This window comes from Orcinus orca, chromosome 2 (genome assembly GCF_937001465.1).
Source record: "Orcinus orca chromosome 2, mOrcOrc1.1, whole genome shotgun sequence".
In the NCBI taxonomy this organism is placed as follows: domain Eukaryota; kingdom Metazoa; phylum Chordata; class Mammalia; order Artiodactyla; family Delphinidae; genus Orcinus; species Orcinus orca.
In genome coordinates, this window is record NC_064560.1 from 95,398,451 (window position 1) to 95,425,210 (window position 26,760).

At 46.6% G+C, this 26,760-nt stretch overlaps 2 protein-coding genes across 6 annotated transcripts in view; one reads left to right on the forward strand and one right to left on the reverse strand.

Moving 5' to 3' along the window:
- CA12 (carbonic anhydrase 12) overlaps positions 1 to 26,760 on the forward strand; it is a 61,216-nt gene that overhangs the window by 9,343 nt on the left and 25,113 nt on the right. The window lies entirely within an intron of this gene.
- Positions 1 to 26,760, reverse strand: part of APH1B (aph-1 homolog B, gamma-secretase subunit) — a 114,626-nt gene that overhangs the window by 5,331 nt on the left and 82,535 nt on the right. Inside the window, exon 8 of one of the 2 annotated variants that reach the window (XM_033437094.2) lies at positions 6,236 to 7,784. The exons of the other annotated variant lie outside the window; for it this stretch is intronic. The gene's annotated coding sequence lies outside the window, so the exon portion shown is untranslated. Of the gene's footprint in view, positions 1 to 6,235; positions 7,785 to 26,760 lie in introns of those variants that run through there. 2 annotated transcript variants of the gene reach the window in all.

The window sequence follows — 26,760 nt, forward strand, 5'->3', positions numbered from 1 at the left end:
GGAGGGATGGACTCTAAGGTCAGAAAGATAGGTTGGGTCACGTATTAAAAGACTGCAGCAGGTCTGTAAGTAAGGATGCTGGCCCATCTCCCATCTCCAAGCTAGGTGGTCAAATGAAAAAAGCCAGGTATAGTGTGTATACGTGGCACCATGTGTGTACACTGTAACTTTGTGTTTGCACGGAATTTTTCTAGAAGGATTCAGGAGAAACCGAAACAGTAATGGCCCCTGGAAAGGAGTACTGAGGGACTAGGGGTCAGCTCTGGGAGGGAAGAGTTACTTTTCACTGTCCGTAAAGTTTGAATGTTTATCCTGTGATTGCCTTACCAAAACATGCAAAATAAAACAAAATACTAAAAAAAATGTTTTTCAACAACATTTAGCTAATACTTTAAATTATCCCAAAATACAGAGAGAAAAACATGAGACACAGCAGGCCTTTTTTTTCCCCCCAAAACACTAACATTGTGCAACAGGAAGGCATTGTTGCTGTTCTAAAGGCCTATATCAGACTTTCTACTAATGGTACCAACCACAGGGTTACTGTGAGGATCGAATGGTGAGATCCATGTGAAATGGGCTGGCACAGTATTGATACTTGTTCTACAGCAAGCACCCAATAAAAGTAGACTATGACTATTATTATCAAGACACATTGTTTTCTTGGAATAGATTTTTACTTCTCTCAAAAATAATAATAGTTTTGTGTCTACACGTTTTCTTAATATGAGAAGGCAATTCGACGCCTGTGTATCTCATCGTTATTTTTTGGAGTTGAATGTTATTTCCCTCACTACCACAAATAAAAGCTTCATGTATGTCCATCTTTTGGTAACATGTTGTTAAAGCTATAACGATTGCATTGTGTCAACAGTATTCTATTCTATTGAGAGTGTTGTATGGACTTCTCTAAGGTGAATATATTTCATTAATAAATATTGTTCTAAATTAAAAAAAGAATCAGGGGCAGCATGGAGGGGGAGGCCAGGCTCTTCCCACTTTGTCCAATGGATGGAGGGGCGGGGCAGGGGGTAATTTGCATTTTAAGGAGAGTAGGGGGTGGTAGGTGGTGGAAGAGGAAGGATGGGAGGGAGGCCGGAAGGTGTTTGGCCTTTGAAGAAACCCCATTCTGTATCTTAACATCCAGTTTACAGTGGCGGCAGTAAGAGGGAAGGGTAGGGCAAGAGACCTGACAAAGGAGGAATTCGTGCAGTCTGGGGATCAGGGCCCCTTGGGCAGGTTCAGTGTGTGGGAGGAGACAGGAGCAGTGTAGGCACGGAACGAAGGTGGGACTCAAGTTCTGGACCTTATTCCATATGGTCTGGAGGAAGCACGTGAGCCCTCGGGGTCTTGCTTTCTCCCCATCTGTGACCTGGGGAAGGGGTTATCCAGATCAGTGTTCCTCAAGCTATGGCTTGGGCTCACCTGCATCAGAATCACCTGGAATGCCTTCCAGATATACAGATTTCTGAGCCGCAGCCTGGATCTGGGGGAGGGAGGGAACCTGAAAAACCTGTCTATTTCAGGTGATTCTTAGGCACTCTGTTAGAGAACCTCTGACCAGATGGCTCCCAAGACCTTTCTAGCCTGAGTCAGAGGTAACTTGCCCCACACCTCTTCTACTGGCTTCCCAGGTGGAGTGGAGACACAAGTCACGTCTCCCCAGGGCTCCCTTCGTCTGCGGGACAGCGCCCCTAGGCAGGGCGAGGAAGTTACAGAGAACAGAGAGACACGGTGTCAAGAAGGTGTAGGAGGAAAATCTTACTGCCACTTAGGCATGACATGGTGCTCCCCAAGGGAGGGCCTTTCTGTCCAGCCATACCGACCAATCCAGAAGCACTTCTTCCTGACCATTAGCGCTGGCCAGCCCTCTGTCCCTCCTGCGTACAGTTAGAGCAGCTCTTTGCTGAGGAAGCAAAGGGCAGAGTCTAAAGATGCATGGCATGCATGCGGGCGAGCACAGAGGCAAACCTGGTTTTTTATTAGTGAAATGAGCACACGTGATGTGGAGTCAGGTCAGTGGGGGCCAGTGAAGGAGGCAAACAGGTCCAGGCTGGCAGCTGGCACTTGTGCTTGGAGTCACACAAGTAAACAGAGAGCCTGGCATAGGTGCCGGGGGTAGCGGGGGAGGGAAGGATGGTTTCCAAACAATACAGGCTGCATCAAATGGGGCAAGTCCAACCCAAGGCCACATGCTGGTTTTCCCAGGGCGCAGACCTCAGCTACTTTTCACATAGATGCCGCTGAGTCATCCTACTCTGAGGGCCTCTCGCTTCCAGGAACACATGATAGGACTTCTAGAAGCACACGGAAAGAGAACTCGAGCCCCATCCCCTCTCCACACTGACTCACCAGGCTAACCTCCCGGATGGCCCCCTGCAGACAGGAGGACCGTCTGGCAGCCAGGATGGAGCCAGCCCTGCCCCTGAGTGCTCCTCCCGGGTGGCTGGAGCAGCAGCTGGGTACGCGTTGGGATGTGCTGGGTCAGAGCCCTACCCCCTGCAATCAGCCCCAATTCAATCCTGCTGAGCCACCAACTCTGAAATGGAGGGCAACTGCAAGTCAGGCTGACACGTGAGAGAAGGCTGAACTCCAGTCTGCTCAAGTGCATCTCTGCTGTTAGAAGGCAGGGTAGCGGTTGCCCTTGGGGTGCGGAGGTGACTGGAAGGAGGGCATATTGGTCACGTTTCGTCCCTTGACACGGGTGCTGTGTTCAGTTTGTGAAAATCCATCAAGCTGTTCACTTACGATACGTGCACTTTTCTGTATGTATATTATAGTCAATAAAAGAGTGAAAAAATTCCAGCTGGCTGGGAGAGTCATCCTTACCCCAAGAGATTTTTCAGCCCTCCCACAAGAAACAACCAAAAAACCCTCAGCGTGTTCAAAATAACAGAGCAACCAAAAGGAGTGACTGTATTGAAGCTAACGACCCAGGAACGCATCACGTGAGCAGAGAACGGACATGGGGCTCCATCCCAGAGGATGCCAGACACTGCTCTGGTGCTCCTCCAGTGTGAGCTAGTTCAGAAACAGACAAATACCACTGTTCATCATTTGGGAGAAATAAGACAAACCGTCATGGGAGATGAGATGTAAGGGGAAGAGGAAGCCAACCCCCCTCCTGGCAGGTGAATGAGTCCCACTTCTCCCCAAGTCAGGGTCTCGCAAGGCATCCACCCCTCCATCCCAGATCGGGGACGCTGGAAAGATGGCAGCTTAGCCTGGTGGTGCCGGGCACCGGGCTCGTAGGCCCTCCTGCCCAGCTTCTTGGTCCCGGGCTCTGTCAGGACTCCCTGTGACCAGGCACTGCCACCTCATTCCTTAACTGCTCTCCTTTCTCCCAGACAGCAGACGCTCTGTCTTAAAGAATTTCCTTTGGGAATTAGGAAGGGATCCTCCATTGGAGCGAACCTCATTGGTTCTCCAGGCTCCCACCTCCACCCCCTTCTGTCCAGAATCTGCTGGAATATTAAGTTACTATAAACAAACTATCTCTGGGGTTCGGGACATCCTTCCCAAGCTAGAACAAGACATGGAACACATGCAAGGAAGCTAGGAAGCTTTACTTTTGTAGTAGGCAAAGGCACCGTGTGACCTTCACACTCAAAGGCAGTATAAAAAACAGATTAAATTAGAGCTAAAGGGAGAACTTAAAACAGCAGTTAGGGAGCATGTGCAATTAATAGGCTGATTTTATTACGGAGAACTGTCGTCTTTACCAAAGGTAGAGGCCTGGACAACTCACAATACCCCAGTGACTTCTCCCCTGTTCCCACTGCCATCCTGAGGATGAAGGACAAGAGGCACAAAGGACTCTTATGGGAAAGAGGGAGAGAGAACAGAAAAGGCCAAAACATGTTTTTCATACCAGGGAACTGAATCCCTAACCCCTATGTCTTGGGGATTTCCCTCGAGGCTTAGCAATCCAACCCGCTGTGATTTATTAAATCTGTGCTATGGTTCCAGTTACTTCTAATTGAAGTTGTGACATCCAGGGTCTGCCTGGATGTGGTGTGGTCTACCCGCGCGTCATGATTTCTCATCTTTCCTGAGTTGCAGAATTGAGGTTTGTGTGTTCTGGAGGATCTTGGCCTGTAGCTGCCCAAATGCCTGCATGTTCATATTCACAGCTGGCCTTACCAGCTGGGTGAAAAACTAGGGAAGCTAGCATTTGTTCCTAAAGGCGGGTGTAGTGTCATGGGGGGCGAGGGACGGGTGAGACAGAAAACCAGGAGGAAGAAGTGGAGAGTGGACAAAGCCCAGAACCAGGCAGACCTCCTGGAAATAGCAGCTAGGCCACTTTCTGGATAAATGGTCTTAGGAAAGTAACAACCTCTCTGGAGCTCGGTTTTCTCAACTACAAAATGGGAGCAGTAATAGCATCTACCTCAGTGGCATCTGGTTGGGCAGCACCAACATCACCTGGGGCTTGGGATGCCCTTCCCAAACACTCAGAACTACAAGCGAAACTCATGGGAGGAGCCTGGGAGGAAAAACCCAAACCCTTCACCACCTGTTCTTTTAGCAGCAAGAAAAGCACCATATATGACTCTGTTAGAAACGCAAATTCTCGGGCCCTGCCCAGATTTACCTCCAAATCAAAAACTCTGGGGCTGGGCCCAGCAGTCTGTTTTAACAATCCCATCAGGTGATTCTGATACACACTCAAGTTTGAGAAACTCTGCTTTGCTTCAGAGTCATGGCGAGGATTAAATAATACACAGAAGCAGGCTCGCAGTGCCTGGCGAACAGTGAGCACGTGTAGCTAATCGTCTTCTTTCCCTTTACTTCACAGAGTTATGGTGGAGTTCTATTAGCTAATAGATGGGGAAATGCCTGGTAAACTCCACAATACCAAACAAACCTGAGTTTTGTTAGAAAGGATCTACTTCTTCGTGCTTTTCTGAACTGCCTGAGTTTTTAACAGTGAGGAGGTATTCTTTTTATATTCTGAACAAACAAAAGGAGTTTCCCTTGTGAGAAAAAAAGTGATTGAGCAAAAAAACCCCAAGGGCGCCAAGCCCTTGTCCCACGGGCGTCACAGGCCAGAAAGTTCTTCCCAGCCTTATCCTTCAGACCAGGGGTCGAGCTGGAGCTCATCGCCCGGGCACTTTCCTGGCATCTAGGCACCAGATATCTGGTTCCATAGCCGTGGTCACCTCAGCCACGCAGCCGAAGTCACTGGAGCACGCCCTGCCTCCCTGCCCAGCCACGGGGGCAGGGTGCTACTCCCCCCTGAGCCTCTGGGCTGAGCCTCGATTTAGGGTTCAGGAGTGGAGCTGGGAAGAAATCTGGGGCTGGGCTACCAGGGCTCTGAGCTACGTAAGTCCAGCCCCGTGCAGGGACTGTCACCCCCCTGGGGCAGAGACAAGCCTTGGAACTGCGGGCTGAGAGTTGGCTGGCGAGAGCTGGGAGGGGGTCCTGCCAGGGGCTCCGTCAGGCCTCTGGCTGTGCTCAAACTTGCCCTCTCTGCTTCATGCTGGTCTCAAGCCCCAGGCATTCAGAAGCCAGTTAACGCCCTTGGCAGCCCATCCCCAGCAGGGGGAGAGAGAGGAGCCCGTGGGGTAAACCAGCTTAGAAGAAAGATTGAAAGCAAAAAGGCTGAATTCAGAGCAGGTGTGTGAAGGCGCCCCGGGCAGAGACTAGAAGGTCTCGTTTTCCACGGAGAATGGACCAGAGATTGTCTCAGCAGGCTCCATGTCTCCTTGAAGGGAGCAGGGGCCCCCTCTCTCCTGGTCTGTTACTGTCTTCCTCTGCAGGGGCGGCCACAGGGGTGAAGGGTGCAGGCACAACTGCGGAGCCCAAGAGCACAAGAGACTCTTCCCAGGGTCACACCGCATGGCCAAGAAAGCGAGCCAGGGAGTGTTCTAATTTCATACTTTTACATGTAGCTGTCCAGTTTTCTCAGCACCACTTATTGAAGAGGCTGTCTTTTCTCCACTGTATATTCTTGCCTCCTACCAAACGTAAAATAGATAGCTAGTGGGAAGCAGCCGCATAGCACAGGGAGATCAGCTGGGTGCTTTGTGACCACCTAGAGGGGTGGGATAGGGAGGGTGGGAGGGAGGGAGACGCAAGAGGGAAGAGATATGGGAACATATGTATATGTATAACTGATTCACTTTGTTATAAAGCAGAAACTAACACACCATTGTAAAGCAATTATACTCCAATAAAGATGTTAAAAAAAAAAAAAAGAGAGAGCCAGGACCTGCTGTGGACAAAGACGGTATTTCATTGATTCTCAGATGCAACTTTTTTATTTTAGCATCTCTGTAAGTGGGATATATCTTATAATCCACGGCATCTAGAAGCAATGAAATATGGTAGCTGTTCCACAAATACTCACCAAGAAGCACCCTGTTCGATGCTAAGAGCACAGAGAAAGGAGCTGAAATGATTTAATTGATCAACAATTAAATAGTGAAACAGTAGGGGCAAGAGAATGTAAAAATAATGGCTAGTATGCATGCTGTCCAACACAGCATATAGGAATGATGGGGAATCATATTAGATTTTGAACTGTAACTTCTTTCAATTTTCAGTCAAGCCACAGTTCACTTACACGTTTTAGTGGTGTTGGACCAGTATGACAAGTATTTGTAAACAAAATAAATTAGGTGCTTTTTTTTTTTTTTGACTGAGACACATGGCTTGTGGGATCTTAGTTCCCTGACCAGGGATTGAACTGGGCCACGGCAGTGAGAGCACCGAGGCCTAACCACTGGACCGCCACGGAATTCCCATAGACGGGCTCTTTTTCTTCTTCTTTTTTTTTAACTCACAAAAGTATTCCTTTAAGGAACAAGCTTTCCAGTGACCTGGCAAACATTTAATTTTTGCCAACCAGGAAGGAACAAATACGAGCTGCCACCTCCTCATGTCCATAAAGGTTGACTCAGGACTGACGTAACTGTCCTATGTGACAGTTTTGTCATTGTTAGAGATTTCAGTAATTAAAACGGGAAGCAGAAGCTTAGGTTACTTTCCTTATCAAAACTATGTTCCTTGGAGCCGCAATATTATGATGGTTTTTGTGCTTTTGTACATTGCATGTCTTAAGCTGAGTGCAGTTTAAGGGATCCTTTCTAATTACAGGAAGGTACTTCTTTCCTTCAACACTGTGATCTGACCTGTGACAAATCTGTACTATACACTGTGTAAATGGCTAACAAGTCAATTGCAAACCAACTGAATGTACAAACCTTAGTGCTGGTGCTGAAATCTCTTCAGAATAGTCATCATGATCTCAAAGTTTGTTTCAAAATTTGCAAGCATCAAGTGTCAATCAAAACTGAAGATGAAACACTAATGAATGTTGAATTCTCATGCTTTAGGTGGACTTCCTTATTAGAGTTTTTGGTTCTCTGCTATTTTTACCGTACTGTTTCATTTAAATTTCCTACATGCTAACTTCATTTGTGCGACTGAAATAAAATTGCAGTATATAAAAAAAAAAAGAACTGGCATGACTCTAAATAAAATGGCTCATTTAGCTCATCTTAACTTTTTAAATGAGTTTGTAATCATTAACTTGTGACTAGATCAGCTGTATGAGTTCTGGGTGAATAGGAGACCCATGCAGATCTCGTAAGGATGCCCGTGGTTAGCTTCAGGGCAGATGGTCATGCTGCCCCCACCTTTTGGGACAGTTGGCTTAGAAAGGGCTCCTTGGTTATGATGAGGGTGAGACTTGCTTATAGCAGGGAATGGTGACACTGGCAAATGGCGCCTGCTGCTTTTGTAGGGAGGCCTCTCCTTGGTACTCCATCTTCTGGGAACTGCACGAGAAGTGGAGAAAGGAGAAAAGGTGACTGTGAAGGTTGTGGAACAAAGCGGTTTTGTAGCGGGTCTGAGGCAGTCATGCAAATGACTGTTTCCCCTTTTGGCTTTGCCCACCAGGAAGCCCAGAGGCAAACTGGTGATTCCAACGTGAGTAACTGTCTATTCTCCTATGACCTGCAAATCTAAAGGTTCTTCATTGATAGTGCCCTTCGAGTTTATAGGTGTTTTTCATGATCCTGAGCCAAAATGTTATACAAATAAATTTCTGGAATTATTACCTAGAAGGGACCTGAGAGTAATGGTACCCTACACATGCATCACTCTTTTATTCTGCCCTCCTCCATGGATACCATTGTTTAAAAGGTTTAACAAATTATTAATGAAATAGTTAGTTCTCCCATTTGTTATTAATCAAAGACAGATCTGAAAACCAATCAAAGTTTTCAGTTAGCCCAAGATAAGGATTCACATTTATTCCATAAACATTTATAGAGTAAAAACAAAGTGCCAAGTATTAGGCTAGGTGCTGAGGAAATGATGAATAAGGCATGAATAAGACTGAGAATCTGGGAGGAGACAGTGAATTAGGCCTTACAAAGCAGAGAGATGAACCACAGAAAAGAGTGCCCTCACTTGGGAAAGGATTAGAGAAGGCTTCCTGGAGGAGGTGATGTCTAAGCTGAGACCTGGAGGACATGTAAGAGCTAGCCAGGCAAAGGGCAGGGGTTGAAAGAGCCTTTAGGGTTAAGGGACAGACTGTGCAATGATCACCTAGGTTGGCAGGTTCTGGGCACTACCAGGGACCTCAGTGAGGAGCGCAGGGGCTGGGGAGATGGACCAGGGCCAGAGTGAGGGGCCCGTGAGCTGGCTGAGGAGTTGGGACCTCATTCTGGAGACAGCAGGGGGACAGCTGGAGCGTTCTAGGTGGAAAGCTGAGATAAGCCTTTTAGAAGGATCACTGTGGCTACAAAGTAAAGAGTGAATTGAGTGTGAAACATGGAAGGAAGGGGGCCAGATGCAGGAGAGGGGGATAGGGGTCTGAACCACGGGAGGGGCAGTGGGGGTCCTGACCTGTTGATATAACTCAGCCAGAAACGTACGATATCTAATGTTGCAACTGGCAGGAGCAGCCTGATTGTAGATGAGAGCCCATCTCTGTTGGGCTTCGTGAAGTATTCAAATCAGCATCCAGGCTGCCACTGCTGCCTAGGTGGGACCCTAGTGGGGAGCACTGATGTGGCCAAGCCCCACACTCATTTACAGATGAGGCGAGGAAAGCTCAGAGCTGTCAAGTGGCCCAAGCATGAGAAGCTGAGCCAGGACTGGAATTTGTGTCTCCTGATTTCCGTCTCGTGTATTCTCCCAGCCATCTGGTGGATGCTCATTTTATGCCAGGCATTGTGCACCCTACACGACGCATCACAACACGGCGCAAAAGCCATTGAGGAAATGCAGTGAGTTTTTTGAAAAAGTAAATAATATAGACTTGCCAGAAACAAATTATGCCAAATTAACTTGCTTTTCTTCCCTACATCAGAGTAAAAGCCTTAGTGGTTAAAGAAAACACAACAGACTTAATACCTGTTGACATAAATAAACATTTGATATGGTTCCTTGTGACACACTCAAGGGAAATGTAGATCAAAGACCAGTGTGGTTGCCAGGGAAAAAAATCAATACAGTCAAGTCATCGTTACTGTAGGCAGCACACGGCTGGGAGAGATGTCAGAGGTCCTACAGGGACAGTAATGAATCAACACCGTTTTCGGATTCTTGGGAGTAGGATGGACAGCTGAGGGCGTGTGGTGGTTGGAATCAGAAAGATGAGAGTTGGAAGGAAGAACTGGGAATAGACACACGTAAGTGAAGAAGAAAAGCAGATCAAAGAGAGTGGGTGGACCTGGGGGTGGGGAGAAGGGCAGGAAGTAGCTCCTGGTGAGGAACACCGTGCGAGCGCAGCAAGACAGGAGCCCCAGCAGAGACTGAATGAGAGCTGCCTGCCCTGTGCTCGGTCCTGGTGATTCAGGAGAGGTGTATGCACGCATATACACATGCACACATATGTGTGCTCGCATGCATCCACGTTCACGTGTATCTACATTCTTAGATGTGTCCACACCCCCGACACTCACACCTCCATCTCCTACACCATGAACTTGGAGTGAGCCTCTCCGCCGGTTTCTGAGCTACGGGAATGTGTGTCGACATCCTACTGCCTGGAGCGGTGCTTGGGTGAGAACTTACAGCCACCCCTCAGTGCTTCCTTTTGGCAGTTTCCCAAGAGCCTCCCAGCTCTTGATGAACCTTTTGGTGTAATGCTTAAACGTCACTATCAGCAAGGATGGAACAGGGAGTGCCCCAGCGCTGAGTAAAACTGAGCATGGGAGGGCTGCAGGGAAGACTGGGTGTGCAAAGATGTCCGGTCAGAAACCTTGTTACGCCGTGGGGAAAACAATGGAGAACTGCAGGACTTTAATGCTCTTCCTTCACTTAACTGCCTTGAGAAGCACAGGATCCTCTGGGGTTAATAACCAAGTGTTCACTCTCCAGCGAAGGCTAATGTGCTGAATGATCACTGGAGAATGTTTTCCTCCCTGGTGGTTTTTGAGCACGAGCCTGCTGCAAGCAAGGCAGTATTCAAGGGGTACGGGACTGAGCAGGAGCCCCTTCTAGCCCCAAGGGGGGTTATCTAGAAGGAGAACATATGCACACCATGTGGGGAGTGACAGCCTCCCCTGAGGGGCTGCTCGGGCAGAGGCAGAGAGCCCAGTGCAGGAGAGGTGCTGAGGGAACGAGGAAAGAATGGTTTGTTTCTCTGTTTACTTTTGGCTCTGGGAGTGAGGGAAGGCACCAGGGAGAAGGTGGCACTTGATCTGGGATGGCAGGATTTCAGAGGTGAAACCAGTCTGAAACGAAATGCCGCATCACCATGCATATCTCATTAGAAGTAAAAGGAGCCAGGCAGGGAGCCCTAGATTTGTTTTCCGGAGAGGTGAAAAGGAGAACTTGCTCTAAAATGTTGGAAAACAGCCCCTAAGGGCGGGGGGGGGGGGGCGGCGGAAAGGAGGAATTGAGACACCATTCAGAAGGGCCTGGGAACCAGCATGTCTTGTAAGTCCATCACAAATAGACACTACGCTACCATGTTTATTCTTCCCAACAGCCCTGGGGTCCTGCCGGGTGGGTACTGCCACTTTCATTTTGTAAGCGAGGCTCAGGGAATCTAAGAGATATGTTCAAGGTCACACAGCCAGTAGGTGGAGCTGTGACTGGCAGCTTGGCCAATGGCTCCAAAGCCCTTGACCTTCCCACTGCACTTCACACCCCTCTGGAAGGGGGACAGAAGTAGCCTGGATGGGGACTTCCCTGGTGGCGCAGTGGTTAAGAATACACCTGCCAATGCAGGGGACATGGGTTCGATCCCTGGTCCGCGAAGATCCCACAGGCCGCGGAGCAACTAAGCCCGTGTGCCACAACTACTGAGCCTGCGCTGTAGAGCCCACGTGCCACAACTCCTGAGCCTGTGTGCCACAACTCCTGAAGCCCGCGTGCCTAGAGCCCGTGCTCCACAACAAGAGAAGCCACCGCAATGAGAAGCCCGCGCACCGCAACGAAGAGTAGCCCCTGCTCTCCACAACTAGAGAAAGCCCGTGTGCAGCAACGAAGACGCAACACAGCCAAAAATAAATTAATTAATTAAAAAAAAAAGAAGTAGCCTGGATGAACTGGATGAAGGCTTTCAGGTGTGAGAAGAACCATCAAACAGCAAGTTTTCCCCCTAAAAGGGAAAACTGAGGGAGCAGCTTTAAATAACAGCAAAAGCGCTATAGGTTAGATATCAGAAAGGACTTCCTCTTTGTGAAAGCTGGTAAGTGAAGGACGGGCTCAACAGCAGGCCAATGTTTAGAGACTAGCCAGCCTCCCTTAGGTCAGGTTCCCCCGTGGGTAGCTGCAGAAAGCTCACGTCTTTTACCAGATCCCCTCTTTCTGTTATTTCCAGACCCCCAGGAATGTTTACAAGGTCACAAATCTCTCCATTGCTGCTTCTCCCCTCTAGCTCTGGACCATCGCCAGGGCTTGTCTGCTGGTCCCCTCTCACCACCTCATAACTGCTGCTGCCGCCCAGGCTCTGGACCCTCCAAAGGCTGCTGCTGGGGAGAACGTGAGGGTCAGGGTCAGTGGCAGCCTGGCTGCTTACTGGCGCTGTGACTTTGGGCATATTACTCAACTTCTGTGCCTCAGTGACCTCATCTGCTAAATGAGAACATAGTGCCTCTGTCGTAGGGTTGTTATGCAGATTAATTAATAGCTGTTAAGCATATAGAATGGGGGTTGGTGAACTATGGCCCATGGGCCAAATCCAGTCCACCACCTGTTTTTGTGAATAAAATCTTGGAACACGGCTACACTCACCTGTTTACATATTCTCTATGGCTGCCTTTTTTTTTTTTTTTTAACAAAAGCAGAGTTGGGTAGTAGTGACGGAGATCATACAGCTCACAAAGCCTAAAATATTTGCTATCTGGCCTTTTGTAGAAAATGTTAGCCAACCTTTGATATAGAATGATGCCTGGCATGTAGTAAGTGCTCATTAAATGGTAGCTTTAAGAAAAACAACAACTCACTAGGCTTTGGAGTTTAACAAAATTTGACTGAGGTCCCAGGGTGATGCAGGCAACTACAGCCTAAGAGGAAAGTCAGATGTCTCTGTCATCAGTACTCCCCGAAGGCAATGATCGTCCCTGTCCCTGGGGGTTTCCTACCATCAGGTCGTACGCACCAGTCTTGCTCTCCTGGCCTGGAGACCTGACTGTGTTTCCCCTCCCCTGAGGTTAGGCCTCCATTCCTCTTTCCTGCCCCAGGATGACTGACAGCGAAAGTACCTCATTCTTTCTAGAAGAACACCCTCTGCAATGTGTGATCTGCTCTTTCCTTCTGCGTGGCCCAGCCGAGACAATCACAATAGTCCAGGGCTTCTCAGCCTCTGCACTGTTGACATTTGGGGCAGGATAATCTTTGTCTGGGAGCTGTCCTGTGCCCTGTGCCATGTTTAGCAGCACCCCTGGCCAGCCATCTACCCACTGAATGTCAGCAGCATTCCCCCTTATGACACCAAAAATGTCTCCACGGACGTTGCCAAACGTCCCGAGGGGACAAAAATCACTCCTGAGAACCACCGGCTTAGTCTGAAATAACATCCCAGGTGAGGCAACAACCTTCCAGTCCAGGACAGCTAAATCCATTATTTTAGAAAGGCAGTGCTCTTTGCAAGGGCACAGACCAGTTAAAGATGCACCCTATTTGGATCACTGGATCACTAGACAGAACGCTTGGCACCTCTGCCTGAAACGCCAGCACTTCGACTGTTACAGCTGGGGCTGAGCTTTCACAGAAACGCTGGGTAGTTACCTGCCTCAAGTCTGGGTCACTAAGAGGGCTTATCCAAGTGCTCTGTCCTGCAACAGGGGGAGTGGGACAAAGTTTTGGTCCCTCCCCCAGAATGCAGAAAATGCTTATGGACCTCCCCAGCTGCCCTGCCCCTTCCCACATGAAGATTTTCCATCCTCATCCGTTTTTTACATTCTACTCCCCCTCAAGTGACAGGAAGAAACTGCTAGCACCTTTAAAATAACAGTTTATTCACTGATTCACTTATTCTTTTGACCAATCCTTAATGATTCCCTTTGTGGGCTGGTCACTGGGGATCAGAGACAAGCAGGACACAGCCCCTGCCTTCCATGCACTGAGGGTTGGGCGGCAAGCAGGCGTGTAAACAGGTAATGACAACGGAGCAGATTAAGTCTTGTGATAACGTACACTGACGCTGGGGACACAAAGGTGGGGCAGAATTCCTACATTTCGGGGTGACGGTGGCTGTCAGGCTTCCCTGAGGAGCTGATTCTTGAAAGATAAAGGAGTTCGCAGGGCAAGGAGAGTGCGTGTATGTTTACGTGCATGGTGGTGTGCGTTTTAGGGATGAAAATGGCATTCCGCTGCAGGCGGCAGAGCTCCGAAACCAGACGAGAGTGTGGGGTGCGATCAGAGAATCAGGATGGCAGCAGCTCAGTGTCTGAGAAGTGGTAGGGAAAAGATTCTCCCTGCGTCTGTGAGCAGAGGCTCCGACAGCTTTCGTTCCAGACTATCTTTTCAAAGATGTTTATGTAGCAAGTCATCTTGTATAGATAAGGCAGTGTCTCCTTCCAGGGCAGAGAGCAGATCTGTTTGCTGTCCAGTAAAATAATGTCTCTCTTGGAGGCAAAGGTTGGGCAAGTTTGCTAACCACCCCCCTTTACACGCTGGGGTTTCCTAAGCTGAGAGGGATGCTCCTTATGCAGAGCAGCTTGCAAGTGGAGGCGTTACAAGGCCCTGGTTACATCATCCTATGGAACTGGGGCTTGAGAAACAGCTGCAAATGTCACTCTGCTATCCCTGTGAGTATTAAACTGTCCTTCGTCTCTGACTCAGCAGTCTCGTGTCTTTACCAGCATCCGTGAAACTGTGGCAGGCTAACTTGTTAGTCGGGGTGAAGTCTTAAGACTCCCACCCCCACTTTGTGACACACGGTAGTAGGGGAAGCAAAGCCTAGAGAGGGGGGTGGGATCATGACGGGCTTGTGGGCTGCACTCCAGACCTTGGGATTAAGCCTGAAGGCTTGAGGAGCCACTGAAGAACTTTCAGCAGAGAAACGTCTGGATCTGGATCTAGCGTAGGGAGTGGAGGGCTGGAGAAGCAAGGCCAGTGAGGCCTACAGACATGGAGCTATGCATCTGAACAGGGCTATGCCAGTAGGGGCAGATGAAGGCCAAGTTTAAAAGAAACTTAATTTGGTCCTTGATAGCTTTTTTTCCTGAACTGGGAGTCAATCCGGATAATTCACTAAATTTATTTGTGGCATCTCTTTAGACCTTTCCTGCTCTTGACATTTCTGAAGCATACAGACTAGATATCACATAGCATGTCCTTCCATTTGGGTTTGTCTGAGGGTTTCTCATGAGATTCAGGTTGTCCATTCTGGCGTGAAGAATACAGTATATACAGAAGTATATACTGTTATTATATATTATATATGTATACACACATATCTCTATACACACATATATTCACAATGGAATATTACTCAGCCATAAAAAAGAATGAAATAATGCCATTTGCAGCAACATGGTTGGACCTAGAGATTATCATACTAAATGAAGTAAGTCAGACAGAAAGACATGTATCATATGATATCACTTATACGTGGAATCTTCAAAAAAATGATACAAATGAACTTATTTACAAAATAGAAATGGACTCAGAGACACAGAAAACAAACTTACGGTTACCAAAGGGAAAAAAGGGGGAGGGAGGGATAAATTAGGAATTTGGGATTAACAGAAACACACTACTATATATAAAATAAACAACAAAGTCCTACTGTATAAAACAGGGAACTATACTCAATATCTTGTAATAACCTATAATGGGAAAGAATCTGAAAAAGAATATATATATGTATACACACACACGTATACATATATGCACACACGTATACATATACATACACGTATACATACACACACCCACACATATACACATACACAGCCACATATACGTATACACACACACGTCTCCATACACACCCACGTCTATGTACACACACACGTCTCCGTACACACCCACATCTACATATACACAACACACGTCTACGTGTACACACACGTATACATATATACACACACGTATACATATATACACACACACATATAACTGAATCATTCTGCTGTACACCTGACTCTAGCACACCACTGTAAATCAACTATACTTCAATTTTTTAAAAAAGATTAAAAATAAAGAAAAAATATTGTCCTAAAAAAAAGACTCCTAAAAGAGTAAAATTGTTACATCTCTGTGCCTAAAAATGGGGCCAAAGGAAAGGAAGGAGTGGAGTGTGATTCCCAGCCTTTGCGGGGTGGGCGGTTCTATCAGCTGAGATAGAGAACCTCGAAGGAGGTGGAGGAGGTTTTGGAAGGAGGAGGTGACAGAGGAAAGGATGGTAGGTTTGGTTATTTTTCAAATTATTTGTTTGCTCGTCTGCCTCCCCCTCCAGCCACGTCTGATTTCAGGAACCCATGGAGCATCTAATGGGGGTGGCCAGTAGGCAATGGGTCTGGAGCTCAGGAGGAAACCCCGACAGGGCAGAGGTGGTGCTGAAGCCATGGGAGGGGATAAGGTCACCCCAGGGGAGTGTAAATGAGAGAGAAAGAGAAGAGTCAAAAGGACAAAACCACAGGGAGAGCTGACATTAAGGGCAGGTAGCTACAGAGAGCTGAGAAGGGGCAGGAGAAATGGGAAGATAACTCAGTCAAAGCAGTATCCCCCAGAAACCCAGAGAGGACAGGTTCAGAAATGGGGTGGGGTAGGGGGGGAGGCACCGGGGCCAAGGGCTGCAAGACAAATGAGGGCTGAAGAGTCTATTTGAATCCAGTAGGATGTGGGCCTGGAAGCAGTGAGATCTGAGCAGGAAGTGGAGATGCAGAAGTGACCGGACGATGTTTGGTTGCAAAGAGGGGGTGAGGATCAGAGCAGGAGGGAAGGGGAGGTTCTCGTCCTAGTAAACAGATATCAAAGTCCACAACTAAATAGCTTGTTCAGGGCCGCATCCAACTTAGATATGCAGGACGGCCCCTGACCTGCTGTCTAGCCACCCCATTCAGTCTCGGGTCCTCACTGACAGCCTCACACGTTTCACAAAGATGAGTGCTGAGAAGGTGGATGGGGGAGCAAGGGAGAGAAGAGCAGCTTTTTGGCAGCAGAGTCTCTCTCTCTCTCTCTCTCTCTCTCTCTCTGCCAGGGAAGGAGCGGGTCACTAGGGCAGGGGCAGCCTCTGCTCACATTATTTGCTCTCCCATCAATTTCCTTTTGCTGCCAGGGAACATTGCTTCATCACCTTGCATGGAACACGCCTTTATTATCATGATTATTTGAAGTTTTCTCTCTTCATTCAGAAGCTTGTTACCAATACTAGCCTCATTGTCTCCCAGACCCTCGTCTCCAGGAAACCAGGCTGTATTATCTCCAGCTTCCTTTCGTGCCAGCTCTGTGGACAGTTTACTTTCTAAAACCCACACAAGAGGAACGTGAATGCTTTATTTCAGTCAACAGCTATTTTATAGCAGAGAATAGCAAGTTAACTGCAGTCAAATATTTAAACTACAGCAAAAAGCAACCCTATGAAATGAGAAACACGTGTGATACATCCATACAATGGGATACTCTTCAGCCATAAAAAAGGAATGAAGTACTGATACATGCTACATCATAGATGAACCTTGAAAACATTATACTGTGTGAAAGAAGCCAGGCACCAATTGTGTGATTCCATTTATCACAAATATCCAGAAGAGACAAACCTATAGAGACAGCAGGTAGATTAGCGGTTGCCAAGGGCTGGGGGGAGGAGGGGAAATGACCGCTTAGTGAGTGTGGCGTTTCCTTTGGGATGATGCAAATGTCCCGGAACTAAACAGTGGTGACAGTTGTACAACACTGTGAATATACTAAATGTAATTAATGGTAAATTTATGTTATATATATTCTGCCACAATAAAAAATTAATTACTTTGGAAAAAAGAAACCCTGCCTTGACACCAGAGAGCAAAAAGCCCTGGCTCCAGCCCCAACGGTGTCGATGTAATGAAGGCTTTCTATCAGCGGCTCTTAACTTCGGCCGCACATCAGAATCACCTGAGCAGCTTCTTAAAGCCTCCTGTCTCTGGACGCCACCCAAGACCCATTAAACCTGATCTCTGGGGCGGGGGCCAGGGGCAAACTTAGAAGCTCTAGGAAGCTCCAATGTGCAGTTAGGGATGAGAAATACTGTGCTAGACCAGTGCTCCTCAGAGTGTGGTCCCCAGACCAGCAGTACCAGCATCACCTGGGAATTTGGTTACAAAGGCACATTCTGGGACTGCACCCCAAACCTTCTTTTTTTTTTTTTTTTTTTTGCGGTACGCGGGCCTCTCACTGCTGTGGCCTCTCCCGTTGCGGAGCACAGGCTCCGGACGCGCAGGCTCAGCGGCCATGGCTCACGGGCCCAGACACTCCGCTGCATGTGGGATCCTCCTGGACCGGGGCACGAGCCTGCGTCCCCTGCATCGGCAGGCGGATTCTCAACCACTGAGCCACCAGGGAAGCCCACAAACCTTCTGAATTAGTAACCCTGAGAGTGTTTTAACAAGAAATTTGTGTTTTAACAAGTCCTCCTGGGGATTCTGATACACACCAAAGTCTGACACCAACTGTTCCGAGTCTAGACCAAGTAAGATACAGAGACTTTTCCTCAACCAATGAGTGTTTACTGAGCATCTACTCTAAGTTTGCTTCTGTGATAGATGTGAAAATACAGAAAGTCACCTCAGGTCTCCTCAAACATCTAGTTGGTTAGATTCCTGGAAAAGAAGTTGTATGTTAAAATGAGCTGAGCTTTTTTATGGCTGAACAGTATTCCACTGTAGGCGTATACCACATTTTATTGTTCCCTTCATGTCTTGATGGACACATGAGTTATTTCCACCTTTCGGCTATTACGAATAATTCTGCTATGAACATTGGTGTACAAGTATCTGTTTGAGTCTCTGCTTTCAATTCCTTTGAGTATATACCTCAAAATTCTACTCTAGGAGTAGAATTGTCAGGTCATACGACAATGCTATGTTTAACTTTTTAAGGAATCACCAAAGTGTTTTCCACAGCGGCTGCACCACCAGGAATGTTCGTTTGGGATGATGGAAAGAGTTCTGGAAAGGGCTAGTGATGATGTTTGCACAACAGTGTGACTGTAATTAACACCACCGAATGCACTTTAAAATGGTTAAAAATGGTAAATTTTATGTTATGTATATTCTACCACACACACACACAAAACATTAAAGACATGAAATGAGCCATGAAAACAGATTTAGAAAAGGAAGTTATGTTCCTAATGGTCAACACTGAAGAAAAATGACCTCAAACACCATAATTATGTTTCCATAATTACACATATAACAGTGCATTAAAAAGATGGTGTCTGCAGTTCGTACTATTCAGAGGTGGTCTTTCCCTGAGCATGGAGAAAGAATATTTTTAATATTCTTTTTTTAGGAAGGTAGAGCAGGATGTCGGGTTCTTCTGGGGACTTCGTGTGCTTACATCGACCAAAATTCCTTTGTGAACAAGTCAAAGAAGATCTAAGAGAATAACATGTACTGAGCACTGACAGGTGATGGGCCTGGCTTGGTTTCCCTACTGGGGTTAGGCCGTTACCACCTTAGCAACTTGTCTAACCTATTAGTGGCCTGTTGTTGTTCAGGAACCCTTTGCTGAGCACGTTGATGTGTAGGCTCAGTGGGAGGAGTCAGGGATACAGGAATGAATGGGACGAGCTGAGAGCCCAGTGCGGTGCTTCCCAACCGTCAGCGTCAGCGAGCGCTGAGTCACCCACTGGGCTCGTTCAATGACAGATGCCGGGCACCACCCCCAGAGTGTCTGGGTCAGGGTGTCTGGGGGCGGGGCGGCCCAAGAATCTGCATTTCTAACAGGCTCCTAGGTGATGATGGTGGTGGTGATGCTTGTCCAGGGACCACGCTTTGAGAACCACTGGTCTACTGGGTAGAAAAGTATAAAATGTTATTTTGATAAGTGTAGGTGCCTCTAGGAAAGAGAAGTGTAAAGGGCTCCACAGGAGCATCGAGGGTGGGGAAACACTTGGTCCTGCCTTTTGGGGGTGGTGAGAGGGGAAGGGAGAGGGTGTTTCTGGGAGCTGGGATGCAGCTTGGTGTGTCTCAGCATTGCTGCAATAAAAAGGGGAGGGGAGAGCAGGCTCAGAGGAGTCCAAAGAGGTGGGCAGAGCTTCGCCACAACGAACGCTCTCTAAGGCAACAGGACCTAAGAGGGTGCCAGAGATGCAGGAGCAAAAGCAAACAGTTGTCACCATTTATCTTTGGCATCCTGGAAACCTCACCCTCCTCCCTATAAAAGCCTTTCCTCCAGAAAGGACCTGACAAATGCCTGGAAGCCAAAGGGTAAATGACCGCAAAGCCTTTTCTTCTAGCTACACCCATACCTCCCCTCTCCTCTCCACCCCAGCAATATTGGAAGGGGATTACTGGAGGGGGAGGGGCCCTCTACGTATGGCAAGATGGAGGGGAAGGACTTCGCAAGGTTTAGCAGAGAGCTGAGCTGGCGGCCCCAGTCCTGCAGCTCACCTCTTCTCGCTCCCCAGCCTGCACTACGGGCCCCACTGCCACGGCTAAAGCAGAAAGGATGCCAAAGAGTGGCTTGGGAGGAATTTACCCTTTCCCAGTCTCCTCCCTCTCAAGCCGACCCAAACAAAAATTGAAATAATAAAGAGAAAAGTTTGATATAAAGTATGGCTTAACAGCATCTTTAGAAAACATTCCTATTTTTCTTGATCTGTAACAGTAAAAACCAAGGAAGCAGAATGGGCCTGCCATGGCAGGCCAGCTTTAAGCTTTGTAAATAGTAAGTAACACTGACTCTCCAGCCCTTGCTCTGCCCTGTCTCTGATTCACTTGTAATATTAACAAAGAAAAGGCTTCAACGCCAGTTTGGTTCCTTGACCCCTGTTTGTTTATAATAAAACCATAAGACATCACCTGTCAATCATCAACCCACCCCTCTGCTAGCAGGCTCTCCTTCTGGGCAGGATCTCGGGCTTTATGGCCATGCCTCTCCACTTGACTGTCAGGGAAACAGGCAGAGTCAGCACAATGTGGCCCTGGGCTCAGGGGGCAAGAATCCAGCCAAGGCAGATGTTGTGGGAACCCCACACTACTGATCAGCTGAACCCACTGGACTTTTATGGGAAGCCATGTGTCTTTTAATCAACTTCAGAAGTGAACTGCAGGAGCGGTCAAATATATATAAAACATATTTTAACAATGTGACTTCTGCATCCTAACAACATCCTCAGAATGTGTGGCATTGAGATGGATTTAGAGAGGATACAGAGGCTGCCTTCCCTTCTGAATGGGGTCCTGTGGCTTAGCTGTGTTCTCTATGGCTCCAGCCACAGGACCGCAAAGGATGGGTGACCCCCCAGAGAGAGCTGGGTCCCAGCCCCCTGAAAGGAGGACCTTTCTAACAGACGGAGTAGTGTACCTGAGCGGGTGCTGAATGACTCCCACTCAGCCTTGTTGTAGGGCAGCACCCAGCCTGGCCAGGGGGAAGCCAGATGAACCCTGGGTTCATTCTGTGTCTTTACATCACATACACATAAAATATACAAGCTCTCTGATGCAGCAGTGTCTCTGAGTGCTCTGTGCACTCCCTTTGGAATGCCATTCCCCAGGTTTGACTCATGGTGGGCTCAGTCCCATCCTTTAAGTCTCAATTTTAATGGTGCCTCCTCTGAGAAGCCTGCCTGCACCACCTGGTCCATAGTGGTCCCTCCATTTTTCTCCATCATAGCCCTTTGCTTATTTCCTTCATAGCATTGACTGCAGACTGGAATTATTTTACTTATGTGTTGGTTTTCTTATCTGTAATTTATTATCAGGCTTTTCCACTGGAATGTAAGTTCCATGAGGACAGAGACCAGATCTGTTGTGTTCTCCATTGTATCTTCAATACTAAATACAGTGCCTGGCCCACAGAAGGCACATCTGTTGAAGAAATGAACGAATGAACTTCAAAACTAAATAGCACTCCAAGGAGGGTATTTAGCAATTTTCTCTTTTATTCAACATTTGAATATTCATTTTTAAATTGCAAATATAATCTATTTAATTGTGTATTCAAATTTGATACACAATCTGTGATCATTTTCATATAAATATACATGCCCAGACTGGGGGCATTTTTATTAGAGTCAGATCCCCTTACAAAACAAACCTTGGGGACTGACCAAAAGCTTTTTTTTTTCTTTTTTTTTTTTTTGCGGTACGCGGGCCTCTCACTGTGTGGCCTCTCCCATTGCGGAGCACAGGCTCCGGACGCGCAGGCTCAGCGGCCATGGCTCACGGGCCGGCCACTCCGCGGCATGTGGGATCTTCCCGGACCGGGGCACGAACCCGTGTCCCCTGCATAGGCAGGCGGACTCTCAACCACTGCGCCACCAGGGAAGCCCGACCAAAAGCTTTTATTATACGAAAACTTTGACTGTTGGTTAAAAAAAAGGTGTGTTAACATCTAGAATGAGTAAAACCTTGCCACTGTAATTTTATCCATTGGGGCAAGTTTTGATCTGACTGCGTTTCGGTAGCCAGTCTAAAGAGACAGGCCCTGGGGATGGTGGCCCAGGATGGGCTACCCAGGCGTTCACATAGACACTGAGGGCTCTACCCCAAGAGTGTGGCTACCACAAATGTCAGGGGCGCCAGGTAGGTCTGAGGGACAGACTTAGGCCCAAAAAGGTAAACGTCATAATAGGATAATAATGAATACTGTTTTTTTTTTGTCCAGACTTGTCAGATATAGTCAAGTTACAAATATTTATTTTCACTAGAATTTTTGTTATTCTTAAGCACATAGGATGCAGTCAGTGAGAAAGAGTAATCAGTGAGAAACAGCAATCAAACTGTACCAGTAGTTACATAGTTCTGATCTTCTAAGGAGCCCTATATGCTTTTATTATTACAATACATGCTGTAACGTATATGTCGTAAATGTATAAATATAAGAAATTGCTCAACCCATAAAGTGTTTTACTTACCCCATACCATGTCTGCAAACAGATTATAAAATAATAAAATTACCCTTCATTTACTTGCATGAATTGTTATTTGCCCAAGGCAGTAGTGAGTCTCTACATATGTACGCACAGAGCAAATACACCCATGTTGGAGAAAAATAAAAGGAGGACCTATAGATTAAAAGAAACTCAAGGGACATATTAACCAGTCATGATACATGGACCTTATTTGGACCCTGATCCAAACAAACTATTTCATAAATATATGAGACTATAGCACAGGGAACTACATTCAATATCTTATAATAACCTACAATGGAAAAGAATCTGAAAAAGATATACATATATATATATATAACTGAATCACTTTGCTATATACCTGACACATTGTAAATCAACTATACTTCAATTTAAAAATAGGAAAAAAAACCAAAAAAGATTTATGAGACAATTGGGAAAATTTGAATTTGCACTGGATATTTGATGACATTAAGAAACCATTGGGGGCTTCCCTGGTGGCACAGTGGTTGAGAATCTGCCTGCTAATGTGGGGGACACGGGTTCGAGCCCTGGTCTGGGAAGATCCCACATGCCACGGAGCAACTAGGCCCGTGGGCCACAACTACTGAGCCTGCGCGTCTGGAGCCTGTGCTCTGCAAAAAGAGAGGCCGCGATAGTGAGAGGCCCGCGCACCGTGATGAAGAGTGGCCCCCGCTCCCCGCAACTAGAGAAAGCCCTCGCACAGAAACGAAGACCCAACACAGCAAAAATAAATAAAATAAATTAATAAACTCCTACCCCTAACAACAACAACAAAAAGAAACCACTGGGAGACACAAGAGGGAGGAGATATAGGGATATATGTATATGTATAGCTGATTCACTCTGTTATAAAGCAGAAACTAACACACCATTGTAAAGAAATTATACTCCAATAAAGATTTTTTAAAAAATTTAAAAAAAATCATTGTTAACAGTTTTTAGATGTGAAGATGATATTGTGGTTATTTTTACAGAGTTATTACCTATAATTATATATATGCATCCATAGGTTTTCTTCAAAGGAATCCAGTGGAGGGGGAATGGATAGGGCGGGGGGTATGGATGAAACTAGATTAGTCATGGAGAGACGGGTACACGGGGCCATGCTACTATGCTCTTTACTGTTGTACCTGCTTTGAAATTGTATTAAATTTTAAAACAAGACATAAGGTGTAGTAAGAAAATAGCCAAATACAGGTTCACTTTAAAAATCACATTGACTCTTTTAGGCTCATGGGTGTACTTGGGCTGCATGCATCTCAGAATGTGAGAAACTGAGACTGTCTGTCATCCCACAGCCCATCTTCTTCTCTGATCACCTCTGCAGGCCTGCTGAGTTCTAGGATTTCTGACTGGGTTTTTACTCTATGGGCTTCCTTTCCAGGAAGGCTTCAGTGTTCTGGTCTGATCCATTCAGCAAACACTTACGGAGTGCCTCCTTCAGCCCAGAGGTGATTTCTACCTCTGCTGGCTGGGTCCACCCCTCCCCCACTGTCTTCTAAGGGCCACACTCCATGAATCAGCCCCTCCTTCTCCTGGAACCATCCTTCCTTCTCTATTCCCCTTTCCTTCTACGTGGAAGTGTGCTCAAGTCTCTTCATTAAAAAAATAAAAAATGCTTCTCGTCACCCTCATCTTCCTATAAACACCACACACACACACCCCCACACACACCCCTCTCCCATCCCTTTATGGCTAGATTTCTGAAATGAGCTTAAGAAACCCTCCAAATCAATTCATTAAGTGTCTAGGAAATGCCACTATATGCTCAGACACGGGGGAGGGACGTGACAGAGTTCTAGGCTTCCAAAGGTCTTCAAAACTTACAGAGTTCTAGTCTGGAACGGGTTTAGAGTAACAGTCGCAGATGAGATGGCTAAATGACCATTCGAGGCACTGTACCATTGTAGGAAGCAGGGTAATCTGGCCTAGGAGTTCAAGGCAGGAAGAAAGTGCTGGAGTAGCCTGCCCAGGACTTGAGCTGGATTTTGGAGATGGACAAGATTTGGAAAGGTAGAGAGGAAAGAAGGCAGCATTGTAAGCAGATTTTTAGCATAAGAACATTTGTGAAGGTTGGTCTGAGGATGGGGGAGCTGGCCTGACCATGGGGGTGAACTGCGGTGGGTATGGCTGCGGTTCTGCTTTGTTTTATTGGGGGCGGGGGCAGGGCAGGGCAGGGCAGGGCATGCTATGGAGAAAGGGAGTGGATGGATGGGTGGTACCACGGGAGCAGGGCTACACCTGGTTCTGGCTGCAACAGCAAAGGCTGGGGCGGGGACACCGCGTGGAGCCTCTGCAGTGTGACCTGGTTAAGGGCCTAACCGGGGTGGTGGTGGTGATGGTGGAAACTTGGGACCCCATGACCCACCCCGAGGGCAAAGGATGGGCTGAGCCAGCCTGGCTCTGAGATTTTGAGCCTTGGAAGAGCGGGGCCACTTGTCCTCTGACAAGGTTTAGCGCCATCAAATTGAGATCTAGGCCATAACACATCAACCAGCTTCACTATGTGGACCTTCTCCGAATCCTGAATTTTACAAACCACCATTAAAAAGATATGAAAACAACAAGGTCCTTCTGTAAAGCACAGAGAACTATATTCAATATCCTGCGATAAACCGTAACAGAAAAGAATACGAAAAAGAATGTATAGATATGTGCATAACTGAATCACTTTGCTGTACAGCAGAAATTAATGCAACATTGTAAATCAACTATACTTCAATAAAAGAAATGTTTTTTTAACTCTGAAATTCCTATTTTATTTTATTTTTTTAACATCTTTATTGGAGTATAATTGCTTTACAATGGTGTGTTAGTTTCTGCTTCATAACAAAGTGAGTCAGTTATACATATGTCCCCATATCTCTCCCCTCTTGCATTTCCCTCCCTCCCACCCTCCCTATCCCACCCCTCTACGTGGTCACAAAGCACCGAGCTGATCTCCCTGTGCTATGTGGCTGCTTCCCACTAGCTGTCTATTTTACATTTGGTAGTGTATATATGTCCGTGCCACTCTCTCACTTCATCCCAGCTTACCCTTCCCCCTTCCCTTGTCCTCAAGCCCATTCTCTAGTAGGTCTGCATCTTTATTCCCATCTTGCCCCTAGGTTCTTCTGACCATTTTTTTTTCTTTTTTTTTTTTTAGATTCCATATATATGTGTTAGCATATAATATTTGTTTTTCTCTTTCTGACTTACTTCACTCTGTATGACAGTCTCTACGTCCATCCACCTCATTACAAATAACTCAGTTTCATTCCTTTTTATGGCTGAGTAATATTCCATTGTATATATGTGCCACATATTCTTTATCCATTCATCTGTTGATGTACACTTAGGTTGCTTCCATGTCTTGGCTATTGTAAACAGAGCTGCAATGAACATTGTGGTACATGACTCTTTTTGAATTATGGTTTTCTCAGGGTATATGCCCAGTAGTGGGATTGCTGGGTCATATGGTAGTTCTATTTTTAGTTTTTTAAGGAACCTCCATACTGCTCTCCATAGTGGCTGTATCAACTTACATTCCCACCAGCAGTGCAAGAGGGTTCCCTTTTCTCCACACCCTCTCCAGCATTTATTGTTTGTAAAAAGAAATGTTTTAAAAAGATATGAGATAATTGGAAAATTTTGAATTCTGACTGGATTTAATAATATTAAGGAATTGTTAAACTTTTAAGTGTGGTAATGGTATTGTGCTTTCTTTCTAAGAGCCCTTATGTTTTAGAGACATACTGAAATATGTGCAGACGAAATATATTTGGATTTGTTTCAAAATTATCCAGGGATAGGGGAGAGAAGGTGTGGTAGAGATGAAGGTGGATAGGCTGTGGATTGTTAGTTGTCGAAGCTCAGGGATATGGGGTTCATTTTGCTCCTCCCTCTACGGTTGCACGCATTTGACATTTTCCCTGAAAGAAATTCTGGTCCTCGGGTAATGCAAGTCTTGTACTCTGGGCCTCAATAATGCCCAGCTGGAAAGCACGAGAGGCATTTTGAGCCGTGCCACGTTCATCTCTTGTTACAATTCAAAACAGAAATTTGGTCCACTTCTGTTTTGCCTCAAACAGAAAAATTCATGAACTGGAAAGAAATAATGCCTTGATTTTAGTTGGAAAAACAAACTGGGAGATACACATGATCTTCTTTATCATGATCACGCGAGGAATCTAATCCACGGAAGAAGCAAAGTCACAGCCCGAGAGAAAAGTCACATTTTGATGGTAGCTGGAAATAAATGCTTCTTTTGGAAGAGTCAG